The sequence below is a fragment of the Rhamphochromis longiceps genome, linkage group LG20 (genome assembly GCF_057381845.1).
Source record: "Rhamphochromis longiceps isolate RC_006_pf linkage group LG20, R_longiceps_female_GT1.1, whole genome shotgun sequence".
Taxonomy (NCBI): Eukaryota; Metazoa; Chordata; class Actinopteri; order Cichliformes; family Cichlidae; genus Rhamphochromis; species Rhamphochromis longiceps.
The window spans coordinates 19,869,663-19,888,377 of record NC_140576.1 but is presented as its reverse complement, the minus strand read 5'-3'; positions in this window follow the sequence as shown (position 1 = coordinate 19,888,377).

The window sequence follows — 18,715 nt, the reverse complement described above, 5'->3', positions numbered from 1 at the left end:
AGCTAAGATTTCCAAGTTATACACATAATGAAAACCTATACTTTGTTTCGATCGAGTTCCCCATTCAAATGCATGTAACAGTGAGAAACGCATTGTCTTGGCGAAAGAAAGCGTTTTTGTACAACTTCATATAAATAGCTGTAACTTTTGATAGAAGACTCGGATACACATGTTTATGGCTTTATCTTATAGAACTCAATGTCCCTGTGCTGGGCAAACAGGTTTTGCAGCTGTTTGAGCTAAGATTTCCAAGTTATTCACATAATTAAAACCTATACTTTGTTTCGATCGAGTTCCCCATTCAAATGTATGTAACAGTGAGAAACGCACTGTCTTGGCGAAAGAAAGCGTTTTTGTTCAACTTCATATAATTGGCTGTAACTTTTGATAGAAGACTCGGATACACATGTTTATGGCTTTATCTTATAGAACTCAATGTCCCTGTGCTGGGCAAACAGGTTTTGCAGCTGTTTGAGCTAAGATTTCCAAGTTATTCACATAATTAAAACCTATACTTTATTTCGGTCGAGTTCCCCATTCAAATGCATGTAACAGTGAGAAACGCACTGTCTTGGCGAAAGAAAGCGTTTTTGTACAACTTCATATAAATAGCTGTAACTTTTGATAGAAGACTCAGACAAACATGTTTATGGCTTTATCTTATAGAACTCAAGGTCCCCGTGCTGGGAAAACAGGTTTTGCAGCTGTTTGAGCTAAGATTTCCAAGTTATACACATAATGAAAACCTATACTTTGTCTCGGGCGAGTTCCCCATTCAAATGCATGTAACAGTGAGAAACGCACTGTCTTGGCGAAAGAAAGCGTTTTTGTACAACTTCATATAAATGGCTGTAACTTTTGATAGAAGACTCGGATACACATGTTTATGGCTTTATCTTATAGAACTCAATGTCCCTGTGCTGGGCAAACAGGTTTTGCAGCTGTTTGAGCTAAGATTTCCAAGTGATTCACATAATTAAAACCTATACTTTGTCTTGGGCGAGTTCCCCATTCAAATGCATGTAACAGTGAGAAACGCACTGTCTTGGCGAAAGAAAGCGTTTTTGTACAACTTCATATAAATAGCTGTAACTTTTGATAGAAGACTCGGATACACATGTTTATGGCTTTATCTTATAGAACTCAATGTCCCTGTGCTGGGCAAACAGGTTTTGCAGCTGTTTGAGCTAAGATTTCCAAGTTATTCACATAATTAAAACCTTTACTTAGTTTCGGTCGAGTTCCCCATTCAAATGCATGTAACAGTGAGAAACGCACTGTCTTGGCGAAAGAAAGCGTTTTTGTACAACTTCATATAAATCGCTGTAACTTTTGATCGAAGACTCGGATACACATGTTTATGGCTTTATCTTATAGAACTCAATGTCCCTGTGCTGGGCAAACAGGTTTTGCAGCTGTTTGAGCTAAGATTTCCAAGTTATACACATAATGAAAACCTATACTTTGTTTCGATCGAGTTCCCCATTCAAATGCATGTAACAGTGAGAAACGCATTGTCTTGGCGAAAGAAAGCGTTTTTGTACAACTTCATATAAATAGCTGTAACTTTTGATAGAAGACTCGGATACACATGTTTATGGCTTTATCTTATAGAACTCAATGTCCCTGTGCTGGGCAAACAGGTTTTGCAGCTGTTTGAGCTAAGATTTCCAAGTTATTCACATAATTAAAACCTATACTTTGTTTCGGTCGAGTTCCCCATTCAAATGCATGTAACAGTGAGAAACGCACTGTCTTGGCGAAAGAAAGCGTTTTTGTACAACTTCATATAAATAGCTGTAACTTTTGATAGAAGACTCGGATACACATGTTTATGGCTTTATCTTATAGAACTCAATGTCCCTGTGCTGGGCAAACAGGTTTTGCAGCTGTTTGAGCTAAGATTTCCAAGTTATTCACATAATTAAAACCTTTACTTTGTTTCGGTCGAGTTCCCCATTCAAATGCATGTAACAGTGAGAAACGCACTGTCTTGGCGAAAGAAAGCGTTTTTGTACAACTTCATATAAATAGCTGTAACTTTTGATCGAAGACTCGGATACACATGTTTATGGCTTTATCTTATAGAACTCAATGTCCCTGTGCTGGGCAAACAGGTTTTGCAGCTGTTTGAGCTAAGATTTCCAAGTTATACACATAATGAAAACCTATACTTTGTTTCGATCGAGTTCCCCATTCAAATGCATGTAACAGTGAGAAACGCATTGTCTTGGCGAAAGAAAGCGTTTTTGTACAACTTCATATAAATAGCTGTAACTTTTGATAGAAGACTCGGATACACATGTTTATGGCTTTATCTTATAGAACTCAATGTCCCTGTGCTGGGCAAACAGGTTTTGCAGCTGTTTGAGCTAAGATTTCCAAGTTATACACATAATGAAAACCTATACTTTGTTTCGATCGAGTTCCCCATTCAAATGCATGTAACAGTGAGAAACGCACTGTCTTGGCGAAAGAAAGCGTTTTTGTTCAACTTCATATAATTGGCTGTAACTTTTGATAGAAGACTCGGATACACATGTTTATGGCTTTATCTTATAGAACTCAATGTCCCTGTGCTGGGCAAACAGGTTTTGCAGCTGTTTGAGCTAAGATTTCCAAGTTATACACATAATGAAAACCTATACTTTGTTTCAATCGAGTTCCCCATTCAAATGCATGTAACAGTGAGAAACGCACTGTCTTGGCGAAAGAAAGCGTTTTTGTACAACTTCATATAATTGGCTGTAACTTTTGATAGAAGACTCAGACAAACATGTTTATGGGTTTATCTTATAGAACTCAAGGTCCCTGTGCTGGGAAAACAGGTTTTGCAGCTGTTTGAGCTAAGATTTCCAAGTTATACACATAATGAAAACCTATACTTTGTTTCGGTCGAGTTCCCCATTCAAATGCATGTAACAGTGAGAAACGCACTGTCTTGGCGAAAGAAAGCGTTTTTGTACAACTTCATATAAATAGCTGTAACTTTTGATAGAAGACTCGGATACACATGTTTATGGCTTTATCTTATAGAACTCAATGTCCCTGTGCTGGGCAAACAGGTTTTGCAGCTGTTTGAGCTAAGATTTCCAAGTTATACACATAATGAAAACCTATACTTTGTTTCGATCGAGTTCCCCATTCAAATGCATGTAACAGTGAGAAACGCACTGTCTTGGCGAAAGAAAGCGTTTTTGTTCAACTTCATATAATTGGCTGTAACTTTTGATAGAAGACTCGGATACACATGTTTATGGCTTTATCTTATAGAACTCAATGTCCCTGTGCTGGGCAAACAGGTTTTGCAGCTGTTTGAGCTAAGATTTCCAAGTTATACACATAATGAAAACCTATACTTTGTTTCAATCGAGTTCCCCATTCAAATGCATGTAACAGTGAGAAACGCACTGTCTTGGCGAAAGAAAGCGTTTTTGTACAACTTCATATAATTGGCTGTAACTTTTGATAGAAGACTCAGACAAACATGTTTATGGGTTTATCTTATAGAACTCAAGGTCCCTGTGCTGGGAAAACAGGTTTTGCAGCTGTTTGAGCTAAGATTTCCAAGTTATACACATAATGAAAACCTATACTTTGTTTCGGTCGAGTTCCCCATTCAAATGCATGTAACAGTGAGAAACGCACTGTCTTGGCGAAAGAAAGCGTTTTTGTACAACTTCATATAAATAGCTGTAACTTTTGATAGAAGACTCGGATACACATGTTTATGGCTTTATCTTATAGAACTCAATGTCCCTGTGCTGGGCAAACAGGTTTTGCAGCTGTTTGAGCTAAGATTTCCAAGTTATTCACATAATTAAAACCTATACTTTGTCTTGGGCGAGTTCCCCATTCAAATGCATGTAACAGTGAGAAACGCACTGTCTTGGCGAAAGAAAGCGTTTTTGTACAACTTCATATAAATAGCTGTAACTTTTGATAGAAGACTCGGATACACATGTTTATGGCTTTATCTTATAGAACTCAATGTCCCTGTGCTGGGCAAACAGGTTTTGCAGCTGTTTGAGCTAAGATTTCCAAGTTATTCACATAATTAAAACCTATACTTTGTTTCGATCGAGTTCCCCATTGAAATGTATGTAACAGTGAGAAACGCACTGTCTTGGCGAAAGAAAGCGTTTTTGTTCAACTTCATATAATTGGCTGTAACTTTTGATAGAAGACTCGGATACACATGTTTATGGCTTTATCTTATAGAACTCAATGTCCCTGTGCTGGGCAAACAGGTTTTGCAGCTGTTTGAGCTAAGATTTCCAAGTTATTCACATAATTAAAACCTATACTTTATTTCGGTCGAGTTCCCCATTCAAATGCATGTAACAGTGAGAAACGCACTGTCTTGGCGAAAGAAAGCGTTTTTGTACAACTTCATATAAATAGCTGTAACTTTTGATAGAAGACTCAGACAAACATGTTTATGGCTTTATCTTATAGAACTCAAGGTCCCCGTGCTGGGAAAACAGGTTTTGCAGCTGTTTGAGCTAAGATTTCCAAGTTATACACATAATGAAAACCTATACTTTGTCTCGGGCGAGTTCCCCATTCAAATGCATGTAACAGTGAGAAACGCACTGTCTTGGCGAAAGAAAGCGTTTTTGTACAACTTCATATAAATGGCTGTAACTTTTGATAGAAGACTCGGATACACATGTTTATGGCTTTATCTTATAGAACTCAATGTCCCTGTGCTGGGCAAACAGGTTTTGCAGCTGTTTGAGCTAAGATTTCCAAGTTATTCACATAATTAAAACCTTTACTTTGTTTCGGTCGAGTTCCCCATTCAAATGCATGTAACAGTGAGAAACGCACTGTCTTGGCGAAAGAAAGCGTTTTTGTACAACTTCATATAAATAGCTGTAACTTTTGATCGAAGACTCGGATACACATGTTTATGGCTTTATCTTATAGAACTCAATGTCCCTGTGCTGGGCAAACAGGTTTTGCAGCTGTTTGAGCTAAGATTTCCAAGTTATACACATAATGAAAACCTATACTTTGTTTCGATCGAGTTCCCCATTCAAATGCATGTAACAGTGAGAAACGCATTGTCTTGGCGAAAGAAAGCGTTTTTGTACAACTTCATATAAATAGCTGTAACTTTTGATAGAAGACTCGGATACACATGTTTATGGCTTTATCTTATAGAACTCAATGTCCCTGTGCTGGGCAAACAGGTTTTGCAGCTGTTTGAGCTAAGATTTCCAAGTTATTCACATAATTAAAACCTATACTTTGTCTTGGGCGAGTTCCCCATTCAAATGCATGTAACAGTGAGAAACGCACTGTCTTGGCGAAAGAAAGCGTTTTTGTACAACTTCATATAAATAGCTGTAACTTTTGATAGAAGACTCGGATACACATGTTTATGGCTTTATCTTATAGAACTCAATGTCCCTGTGCTGGGCAAACAGGTTTTGCAGCTGTTTGAGCTAAGATTTTAAAGTTATTCACATAATTAAAACCTATACTTTGTTTCGATCGAGTTCCCCATTCAAATGTATGTAACAGTGAGAAACGCACTGTCTTGGCGAAAGAAAGCGTTTTTGTTCAACTTCATATAATTGGCTGTAACTTTTGATAGAAGACTCGGATACACATGTTTATGGCTTTATCTTATAGAACTCAATGTCCCTGTGCTGGGCAAACAGGTTTTGCAGCTGTTTGAGCTAAGATTTCCAAGTTATTCACATAATTAAAACCTATACTTTATTTCGGTCGAGTTCCCCATTCAAATGCATGTAACAGTGAGAAACGCACTGTCTTGGCGAAAGAAAGCGTTTTTGTACAACTTCATATAAATAGCTGTAACTTTTGATAGAAGACTCAGACAAACATGTTTATGGCTTTATCTTATAGAACTCAAGGTCCCCGTGCTGGGAAAACAGGTTTTGCAGCTGTTTGAGCTAAGATTTCCAAGTTATACACATAATGAAAACCTATACTTTGTCTCGGGCGAGTTCCCCATTCAAATGCATGTAACAGTGAGAAACGCACTGTCTTGGCGAAAGAAAGCGTTTTTGTACAACTTCATATAAATGGCTGTAACTTTTGATAGAAGACTCGGATACACATGTTTATGGCTTTATCTTATAGAACTCAATGTCCCTGTGCTGGGCAAACAGGTTTTGCAGCTGTTTGAGCTAAGATTTCCAAGTTATTCACATAATTAAAACCTATACTTTGTCTTGGGCGAGTTCCCCATTCAAATGCATGTAACAGTGAGAAACGCACTGTCTTGGCGAAAGAAAGCGTTTTTGTACAACTTCATATAAATAGCTGTAACTTTTGATAGAAGACTCGGATACACATGTTTATGGCTTTATCTTATAGAACTCAATGTCCCTGTGCTGGGCAAACAGGTTTTGCAGCTGTTTGAGCTAAGATTTCCAAGTTATTCACATAATTAAAACCTTTACTTTGTTTCGGTCGAGTTCCCCATTCAAATGCATGTAACAGTGAGAAACGCACTGTCTTGGCGAAAGAAAGCGTTTTTGTACAACTTCATATAAATAGCTGTAACTTTTGATCGAAGACTCGGATACACATGTTTATGGCTTTATCTTATAGAACTCAATGTCCCTGTGCTGGGCAAACAGGTTTTGCAGCTGTTTGAGCTAAGATTTCCAAGTTATACACATAATGAAAACCTATACTTTGTTTCGATCGAGTTCCCCATTCAAATGCATGTAACAGTGAGAAACGCATTGTCTTGGCGAAAGAAAGCGTTTTTGTACAACTTCATATAAATAGCTGTAACTTTTGATAGAAGACTCGGATACACATGTTTATGGCTTTATCTTATAGAACTCAATGTCCCTGTGCTGGGCAAACAGGTTTTGCAGCTGTTTGAGCTAAGATTTCCAAGTTATACACATAATGAAAACCTATACTTTGTTTCGATCGAGTTCCCCATTCAAATGCATGTAACAGTGAGAAACGCACTGTCTTGGCGAAAGAAAGCGTTTTTGTTCAACTTCATATAATTGGCTGTAACTTTTGATAGAAGACTCGGATACACATGTTTATGGCTTTATCTTATAGAACTCAATGTCCCTGTGCTGGGCAAACAGGTTTTGCAGCTGTTTGAGCTAAGATTTCCAAGTTATACACATAATGAAAACCTATACTTTGTTTCGATCGAGTTCCCCATTCAAATGCATGTAACAGTGAGAAACGCACTGTCTTGGCGAAAGAAAGCGTTTTTGTACAACTTCATATAATTGGCTGTAACTTTTGATAGAAGACTCAGACAAACATGTTTATGGGTTTATCTTATAGAACTCAAGGTCCCTGTGCTGGGAAAACAGGTTTTGCAGCTGTTTGAGCTAAGATTTCCAAGTTATACACATAATGAAAACCTATACTTTGTTTCGGTCGAGTTCCCCATTCAAATGCATGTAACAGTGAGAAACGCACTGTCTTGGCGAAAGAAAGCGTTTTTGTACAACTTCATATAAATAGCTGTAACTTTTGATAGAAGACTCGGATACACATGTTCATGGCTTTATCTTATAGAACTCAATGTCCCTGTGCTGGGCAAACAGGTTTTGCAGCTGTTTGAGCTAAGATTTCCAAGTTATTCACATAATTAAAACCTATACTTTGTCTTGGACGAGTTCCCCATTCAAATGCATGTAACAGTGAGAAACGCACTGTCTTGGCGAAAGAAAGCGTTTTTGTACAACTTCATATAAATAGCTGTAACTTTTGATAGAAGACTCGGATACACATGTTTATGGCTTTATCTTATAGAACTCAATGTCCCTGTGCTGGGCAAACAGGTTTTGCAGCTGTTTGAGCTAAGATTTCCAAGTTATTCTCATAATTAAAACCTATACTTTATTTTGGTCGAGTTCCCCATTCAAATGCATGTAACAGTGAGAAACGCACTGTCTTGGCGAAAGAAAGCGTTTTTGTATAACTTCATATAAATAGCTGTAACTTTTGATAGAAGACTCGGATACACATGTTTATGGCTTTATCTTATAGAACTCAATGTCCCTGTGCTGGGCAAACAGGTTTTGCAGCTGTTTGAGCTAAGATTTCCAAGTTATTCACATAATTAAAACCTATACTTTATTTTGGTCGAGTTCCCCATTCAAATGCATGTAACAGTGAGAAACGCACTGTCTTGGCGAAAGAAAGCGTTTTTGTACAACTTCATATAAATAGCTGTAACTTTTGATAGAAGACTCGGATACACATGTTTATGGCTTTATCTTATAGAACTCAATGTCCCTGTGCTGGGCAAACAGGTTTTGCAGCTGTTTGAGCTAAGATTTCCAAGTTATTCACATAATTAAAACCTATACTTTATTTCGGTCGAGTTCCCCATTCAAATGCATGTAACAGTGAGAAACGCACTGTCTTGGCGAAAGAAAGCGTTTTTGTACAACTTCATATAAATAGCTGTAACTTTTGATCGAAGACTCGGATACACATGTTTATGGCTTTATCTTATAGAACTCAATGTCCCTGTGCTGGGCAAACAGGTTTTGCAGCTGTTTGAGCTAAGATTTCCAAGTTATTCACATAATTAAAACCTTTACTTTGTTTCGGTCGAGTTCCCCATTCAAATGCATGTAACAGTGAGAAACGCACTGTCTTGGCGAAAGAAAGCGTTTTTGTACAACTTCATATAAATAGCTGTAACTTTTGATCGAAGACTCGGATACACATGTTTATGGCTTTATCTTATAGAACTCAATGTCCCTGTGCTGGGCAAACAGGTTTTGCAGCTGTTTGAGCTAAGATTTCCAAGTTATACACATAATGAAAACCTATACTTTGTCTCGGGCGAGTTCCCCATTCAAATGCATGTAACAGTGAGAAACGCACTGTCTTGGCGAAAGAAAGCGTTTTTGTACAACTTCATATAAATAGCTGTAACTTTTGATAGAAGACTCGGATACACATGTTTATGGCTTTATCTTATAGAACTCAATGTCCCTGTGCTGGGCAAACAGGTTTTGCAGCTGTTTGAGCTAAGATTTCCAAGTTATACACATAATGAAAACCTATACTTTGTTTCGATCGAGTTCCCCATTCAAATGCATGTAACAGTGAGAAACGCATTGTCTTGGCGAAAGAAAGCGTTTTTGTACAACTTCATATAAATAGCTGTAACTTTTGATAGAAGACTCGGATACACATGTTTATGGCTTTATCTTATAGAACTCAATGTCCCTGTGCTGGGCAAACAGGTTTTGCAGCTGTTTGAGCTAAGATTTCCAAGTTATACACATAATGAAAACCTATACTTTGTTTCGATCGAGTTCCCCATTCAAATGCATGTAACAGTGAGAAACGCACTGTCTTGGCGAAAGAAAGCGTTTTTGTTCAACTTCATATAATTGGCTGTAACTTTTGATAGAAGACTCGGATACACATGTTTATGGCTTTATCTTATAGAACTCAATGTCCCTGTGCTGGGCAAACAGGTTTTGCAGCTGTTTGAGCTAAGATTTCCAAGTTATACACATAATGAAAACCTATACTTTGTTTCGATCGAGTTCCCCATTCAAATGCATGTAACAGTGAGAAACGCATTGTCTTGGCGAAAGAAAGCGTTTTTGTACAACTTCATATAATTGGCTGTAACTTTTGATAGAAGACTCGGATACACATGTTTATGGCTTTATCTTATAGAACTCAATGTCCCTGTGCTGGGCAAACAGGTTTTGCAGCTGTTTGAGCTAAGATTTCCAAATTATACACATAATGAAAACCTATACTTTGTTTCGATCGAGTTCCCCATTCAAATGCATGTAACAGTGAGAAACGCACTGTCTTGGCGAAAGAAAGCGTTTTTGTACAACTTCATATAATTGGCTGTAACTTTTGATAGAAGACTCAGACAAACATGTTTATGGGTTTATCTTATAGAACTCAAGGTCCCTGTGCTGGGAAAACAGGTTTTGCAGCTGTTTGAGCTAAGATTTCCAAGTTATACACATAATGAAAACCTATACTTTGTTTCGGTCGAGTTCCCCATTCAAATGCATGTAACAGTGAGAAACGCACTGTCTTGGCGAAAGAAAGCGTTTTTGTACAACTTCATATAAATAGCTGTAACTTTTGATAGAAGACTCGGATACACATGTTTATGGCTTTATCTTATAGAACTCAATGTCCCTGTGCTGGGCAAACAGGTTTTGCAGCTGTTTGAGCTAAGATTTCCAAGTTATTCACATAATTAAAACCTATACTTTGTCTTGGGCGAGTTCCCCATTCAAATGCATGTAACAGTGAGAAACGCACTGTCTTGGCGAAAGAAAGCGTTTTTGTACAACTTCATATAAATAGCTGTAACTTTTGATAGAAGACTCGGATACACATGTTTATGGCTTTATCTTATAGAACTCAATGTCCCTGTGCTGGGCAAACAGGTTTTGCAGCTGTTTGAGCTAAGATTTCCAAGTTATTCACATAATTAAAACCTATACTTTGTTTCGATCGAGTTCCCCATTGAAATGTATGTAACAGTGAGAAACGCACTGTCTTGGCGAAAGAAAGCGTTTTTGTTCAACTTCATATAATTGGCTGTAACTTTTGATAGAAGACTCGGATACACATGTTTATGGCTTTATCTTATAGAACTCAATGTCCCTGTGCTGGGCAAACAGGTTTTGCAGCTGTTTGAGCTAAGATTTCCAAGTTATTCACATAATTAAAACCTATACTTTATTTCGGTCGAGTTCCCCATTCAAATGCATGTAACAGTGAGAAACGCACTGTCTTGGCGAAAGAAAGCGTTTTTGTACAACTTCATATAAATAGCTGTAACTTTTGATAGAAGACTCAGACAAACATGTTTATGGCTTTATCTTATAGAACTCAAGGTCCCCGTGCTGGGAAAACAGGTTTTGCAGCTGTTTGAGCTAAGATTTCCAAGTTATACACATAATGAAAACCTATACTTTGTCTCGGGCGAGTTCCCCATTCAAATGCATGTAACAGTGAGAAACGCACTGTCTTGGCGAAAGAAAGCGTTTTTGTACAACTTCATATAAATGGCTGTAACTTTTGATAGAAGACTCGGATACACATGTTTATGGCTTTATCTTATAGAACTCAATGTCCCTGTGCTGGGCAAACAGGTTTTGCAGCTGTTTGAGCTAAGATTTCCAAGTTATTCACATAATTAAAACCTATACTTTGTCTTGGGCGAGTTCCCCATTCAAATGCATGTAACAGTGAGAAACGCACTGTCTTGGCGAAAGAAAGCGTTTTTGTACAACTTCATATAAATAGCTGTAACTTTTGATAGAAGACTCGGATACACATGTTTATGGCTTTATCTTATAGAACTCAATGTCCCTGTGCTGGGCAAACAGGTTTTGCAGCTGTTTGAGCTAAGATTTCCAAGTTATTCACATAATGAAAACCTATACTTTGTTTCGGTCGAGTTCCCCATTCAAATGCATGTAACAGTGAGAAACGCACTGTCTTGGCGAAAGAAAGCGTTTTTGTACAACTTCATATAAATAGCTGTAACTTTTGATAGAAGACTCGGATACACATGTTTATGGCTTTATCTTATAGAACTCAATGTCCCTGTGCTGGGCAAACAGGTTTTGCAGCTGTTTGAGCTAAGATTTCCAAGTTATTCACATAATTAAAACCTATACTTTGTCTTGGGCGAGTTCCCCATTCAAATGCATGTAACAGTGAGAAACGCACTGTCTTGGCGAAAGAAAGCGTTTTTGTACAACTTCATATAAATAGCTGTAACTTTTGATAGAAGACTCGGATACACATGTTTATGGCTTTATCTTATAGAACTCAATGTCCCTGTGCTGGGCAAACAGGTTTTGCAGCTGTTTGAGCTAAGATTTCCAAGTTATTCACATAATTAAAACCTATACTTTGTTTCGATCGAGTTCCCCATTGAAGTGTATGTAACAGTGAGAAACGCACTGTCTTGGCGAAAGAAAGCGTTTTTGTTCAACTTCATATAATTGGCTGTAACTTTTGATAGAAGACTCGGATACACATGTTTATGGCTTTATCTTATAGAACTCAATGTCCCTGTGCTGGGAAAACAGGTTTTGCAGCTGTTTGAGCTAAGATTTCCAAGTTATTCTCATAATTAAAACCTATACTTTATTTTGGTCGAGTTCCCCATTCAAATGCATGTAACAGTGAGAAACGCACTGTCTTGGCGAAAGAAAGCGTTTTTGTATAACTTCATATAAATAGCTGTAACTTTTGATAGAAGACTCGGATACACATGTTTATGGCTTTATCTTATAGAACTCAATGTCCCTGTGCTGGGCAAACAGGTTTTGCAGCTGTTTGAGCTAAGATTTCCAAGTTATTCACATAATTAAAACCTATACTTTATTTTGGTCGAGTTCCCCATTCAAATGCATGTAACAGTGAGAAACGCACTGTCTTGGCGAAAGAAAGCGTTTTTGTACAACTTCATATAAATAGCTGTAACTTTTGATCGAAGACTCGGATACACATGTTTATGGCTTTATCTTATAGAACTCAATGTCCCTGTGCTGGGCAAACAGGTTTTGCAGCTGTTTGAGCTAAGATTTCCAAGTTATACACATAATGAAAACCTATACTTTGTTTCGATCGAGTTCCCCATTCAAATGCATGTAACAGTGAGAAACGCACTGTCTTGGCGAAAGAAAGCGTTTTTGTACAACTTCATATAAATAGCTGTAACTTTTGATAGAAGACTCGGATACACATGTTTATGGCTTTATCTTATAGAACTCAATGTCCCTGTGCTGGGCAAACAGGTTTTGCAGCTGTTTGAGCTAAGATTTCCAAGTTATTCACATAATTAAAACCTATACTTTGTCTTGGGCGAGTTCCCCATTCAAATGCATGTAACAGTGAGAAACGCACTGTCTTGGCGAAAGAAAGCGTTTTTGTACAACTTCATATAAATAGCTGTAACTTTTGATAGAAGACTCGGATACACATGTTTATGGCTTTATCTTATAGAACTCAATGTCCCTGTGCTGGGCAAACAGGTTTTGCAGCTGTTTGAGCTAAAATTTCCAAGTTATTCACATAATTAAAACCTATACTTTGTTTCGATCGAGTTCCCCATTGAAGTGTATGTAACAGTGAGAAACGCACTGTCTTGGCGAAAGAAAGCGTTTTTGTTCAACTTCATATAATTGGCTGTAACTTTTGATAGAAGACTCGGATACACATGTTTATGGCTTTATCTTATAGAACTCAATGTCCCTGTGCTGGGAAAACAGGTTTTGCAGCTGTTTGAGCTAAGATTTCCAAGTTATTCTCATAATTAAAACCTATACTTTATTTTGGTCGAGTTCCCCATTCAAATGCATGTAACAGTGAGAAACGCACTGTCTTGGCGAAAGAAAGCGTTTTTGTATAACTTCATATAAATAGCTGTAACTTTTGATAGAAGACTCGGATACACATGTTTATGGCTTTATCTTATAGAACTCAATGTCCCTGTGCTGGGCAAACAGGTTTTGCAGCTGTTTGAGCTAAGATTTCCAAGTTATTCACATAATTAAAACCTATACTTTATTTTGGTCGAGTTCCCCATTCAAATGCATGTAACAGTGAGAAACGCACTGTCTTGGCGAAAGAAAGCGTTTTTGTACAACTTCATATAAATAGCTGTAACTTTTGATCGAAGACTCGGATACACATGTTTATGGCTTTATCTTATAGAACTCAATGTCCCTGTGCTGGGCAAACAGGTTTTGCAGCTGTTTGAGCTAAGATTTCCAAGTTATACACATAATGAAAACCTATACTTTGTTTCGATCGAGTTCCCCATTCAAATGCATGTAACAGTGAGAAACGCACTGTCTTGGCGAAAGAAAGCGTTTTTGTACAACTTCATATAAATAGCTGTAACTTTTGATAGAAGACTCGGATACACATGTTTATGGCTTTATCTTATAGAACTCAATGTCCCTGTGCTGGGCAAACAGGTTTTGCAGCTGTTTGAGCTAAGATTTCCAAGTTATACACATAATGAAAACCTATACTTTGTTTCGATCGAGTTCCCCATTCAAATGCATGTAACAGTGAGAAACGCACTGTCTTGGCGAAAGAAAGCGTTTTTGTACAACTTCATATAAATAGCTGTAACTTTTGATAGAAGACTCGGATACACATGTTTATGGCTTTATCTTATAGAACTCAATGTCCCTGTGCTGGGCAAACAGGTTTTGCAGCTGTTTGAGCTAAGATTTCCAAGTTATTCACATAATTAAAACCTATACTTTATTTCGGTCGAGTTCCCCATTCAAATGCATGTAACAGTGAGAAACGCACTGTCTTGGCGAAAGAAAGCGTTTTTGTACAACTTCATATAAATAGCTGTAACTTTTGATAGAAGACTCAGACAAACATGTTTATGGCTTTATCTTATAGAACTCAAGGTCTCCGTGCTGGGAAAACAGGTTTTGCAGCTGTTTGAGCTAAGATTTCCAAGTTATTCACATAATGAAAACCTATACTTTGTTTCGGTCGAGTTCCCCATTCAAATGCATGTAACAGTGAGAAACGCACTGTCTTGGCGAAAGAAAGCGTTTTTGTACAACTTCATATAAATAGCTGTAACTTTTGATAGAAGACTCAGACAAACATGTTTATGGCTTTATCTTATAGAACTATTTATATGAAGTTGTACAAAAACGCTTTCTTTCGCCAAGACAGTGCGTTTCTCACTGTTACATGCATTTGAGTGGGGAACTCGACCGAAACAAAGTATAGGTTTTCATTATGTGAATAACTTGGAAATCTTAGCTCAAACAGCTGCAAAACCTGTTTTCCCAGCACGGAGACCTTGAGTTCTATAAGATAAAGCCATAAACATGTGTATCCGAGTCTTCTATCAAAAGTTACAGCTATTTCTATGAAGTTGTACAAAAACGCTTTCTTTCGCCAAGACAGTGCGTTTCTCACTGTTACATGCATTTGAATGGGGAACTCGACCGAAACAAAGTATAGGTTTTCATTATGTGAATAACTTGGAAATCTTAGCTCAAACAGCTGCAAAACCTGTTTTCCCAGCACGGAGACCTTGAGTTCTATAAGATAAAGCCATAAACATGTTTGTCTGAGTCTTCTATCAAAAGTTACAGCTATTTCTATGAAGTTGTACAAAAACGCTTTCTTTCGCCAAGACAGTGCGTTTCTCACTGTTACATGCATTTGAATGGGGAACTCGACCGAAACAAAGTATAGGTTTTCATTATGTGAATAACTTGGAAATCTTAGCTCAAACAGCTGCAAAACCTGTTTTCCCAGCACGGAGACCTTGAGTTCTATAAGATAAAGCCATAAACATGTTTGTCTGAGTCTTCTATCAAAAGTTACAGCTATTTATATGAAGTTGTACAAAAACGCTTTCTTTCGCCAAGACAGTGCGTTTCTCACTGTTACATGCATTTGAATGGGGAACTCCACCGAAACAAAGTATAGGTTTTCATTATGTGAATAACTTGGAAATCTTAGCTCAAACAGCTGCAAAACCTGTTTTCCCAGCACGGAGACCTTGAGTTCTATAAGATAAAGCCATAAACATGTTTGTCTGAGTCTTCTATCAAAAGTTACAGCTATTTATATGAAGTTGTACAAAAACGCTTTCTTTCGCCAAGACAGTGCGTTTCTCACTGTTACATGCATTTGAATGGGGAACTCGACCGAAACAAAGTATAGGTTTTCATTATGTGAATAACTTGGAAATCTTAGCTCAAACAGCTGCAAAACCTGTTTTCCCAGCACGGAGACCTTGAGTTCTATAAGATAAAGCCATAAACATGTTTGTCTGAGTCTTCTATCAAAAGTTACAGCTATTTATATGAAGTTGTACAAAAACGCTTTCTTTCGCCAAGACAGTGCGTTTCTCACTGTTACATGCATTTGAATGGGGAACTCCACCGAAACAAAGTATAGGTTTTCATTATGTGAATAACTTGGAAATCTTAGCTCAAACAGCTGCAAAACCTGTTTTCCCAGCACGGAGACCTTGAGTTCTATAAGATAAAGCCATAAACATGTGTATCCGAGTCTTCTATCAAAAGTTACAGCTATTTCTATGAAGTTGTACAAAAACGCTTTCTTTCGCCAAGACAGTGCGTTTCTCACTGTTACATGCATTTGAATGGGGAACTCGACCGAAACAAAGTATAGGTTTTCATTATGTGAATAACTTGGAAATCTTAGCTCAAACAGCTGCAAAACCTGTTTTCCCAGCACGGAGACCTTGAGTTCTATAAGATAAAGCCATAAACATGTTTGTCTGAGTCTTCTATCAAAAGTTACAGCTATTTATATGAAGTTGTACAAAAACGCTTTCTTTCGCCAAGACAGTGCGTTTCTCACTGTTACATGCATTTGAATGGGGAACTCGACCGAAAGAAAGTATAGGTTTTCATTATGTGAATAACTTGGAAATCTTAGCTCAAACAGCTGCAAAACCTGTTTTCCCAGCACGGAGACCTTGAGTTCTATAAGATAAAGCCATAAACATGTTTGTCTGAGTCTTCTATCAAAAGTTACAGCTATTTATATGAAGTTGTACAAAAACGCTTTCTTTCGCCAAGACAGTGCGTTTCTCACTGTTACATGCATTTGAATGGGGAACTCGACCGAAACAAAGTATAGGTTTTCATTATGTGAATAACTTGGAAATCTTAGCTCAAACAGCTGCAAAACCTGTTTTCCCAGCACGGAGACCTTGAGTTCTATAAGATAAAGCCATAAACATGTTTGTCTGAGTCTTCTATCAAAAGTTACAGCTATTTATATGAAGTTGTACAAAAACGCTTTCTTTCGCCAAGACAGTGCGTTTCTCACTGTTACATGCATTTGAATGGGGAACTCGACCGAAACAAAGTATAGGTTTTCATTATGTGAATAACTTGGAAATCTTAGCTCAAACAGCTGCAAAACTTGTTTTCCCAGCACGGAGACCTTGAGTTCTATAAGATAAAGCCATAAACATGTTTGTCTGAGTCTTCTATCAAAAGTTACAGCTATTTATATGAAGTTGTACAAAAACGCTTTCTTTCGCCAAGACAGTGCGTTTCTCACTGTTACATGCATTTGAATGGGGAACTCGACCGAAACAAAGTATAGGTTTTCATTATGTGAATAACTTGGAAATCTTAGCTCAAACAGCTGCAAAACCTGTTTGCCCAGCACGGGAACCTTGAGTTCTATAAGATAAAGCCATAAACATGTGTATCCGAGTCTTCTATCAAAAGTTACAGCTATTTATATGAAGTTGTACAAAAACGCTTTCTTTCGCCAAGACAGTGCGTTTCTCACTGTTACATGCATTTGAATGGGGAACTCGACCGAAAAAAAGTATAAGTTTTCATTATGTGAATAACTTGGAAATCTTAGCTCAAACAGCTGCAAAACCTGTTTTCCCAGCACGGAGACCTTGAGTTCTATAATATAAGGCCATAAACATGTTTGTCTGAGTCTTCTATCAAAAGTTACAGCTATTTCTATGAAGTTGTACAAAAACGCTTTCTTTCGCCAAGACAGAAAGCGTATAGAACTCAAGGTCTCCGTGCTGGGAAAACAGGTTTTGCAGCTGTTTGAGCTAAGATTTCCAAGTTATTCACATAATGAAAACCTATACTTTGTTTCGGTGGAGTTCCCCATTCAAATGCATGTAACAGTGAGAAACGCACAGTCTTGGCGTGTTACATGCATTTGAATGGGGAACTCGACCGAAACAAAGTATAGGTTTTCATTATGTGAATAACTTGGAAATCTTAGCTCAAACAGCTGCAAAACCTGTTTTCCCAGCACGGAGACCTTGAGTTCTATAAGATAAAGCCATAAACATGTTTGTCTGAGTCTTCTATCAAAAGTTACAGCTATTTCTATGAAGTTGTACAAAAACGCTTTCTTTCGCCAAGACAGTGCGTTTCTCACTGTTACATGCATTTGAATGGGGAACTCGACCGAAACAAAGTATAGGTTTTCATTATGTGAATAACTTGGAAATCTTAGCTCAAACAGCTGCAAAACCTGTTTGCCCAGCACGGGAACCTTGAGTTCTATAAGATAAAGCCATAAACATGTTTGTCTGAGTCTTCTATCAAAAGTTACAGCTATTTATATGAAGTTGTACAAAAACGCTTTCTTTCGCCAAGACAGTACGTTTCTCACTGTTACATGCATTTGAATGCACTGTAAAACCTAATAAGTTCACAGAACTCAAAAATTGTTGTGTAACAGATTACACAACAATTTTCTAGTGATGTTTTTAAAAGTTTTAAGTTTAACTAAAATAAAAATTGTAGTTGCAGTTGCCTTAAATTACCTCAATGTTAACTCATAAATGTTGATATTCCTCAACTTATAATTAGGGAGTAATAAACTCAAAATGTTCAATATGTTTCAACTTAATTAAGGTGGGAAATACACTCAAAATATTTTACATATTGCAACTCATATGATGTGGGAAATGAACTCAAACTTTTTCATATTTTCTAACTTATAATATGGGAAATAACACTTAATCTTCAAGATTTTTAAAATACTGTGGGAAATACACTTACAAATAATTCTGAACTATTTGCCCAGTAAATTATAATCAGCTAAAAGTGTTAGAAAACATGAAAGTAACAACACTAACAATTTAACAACTTTTTATTAAACACAATGTGCTTTTAAAAAGGCACAAACAACAGAGCTCACTCATAAAAAA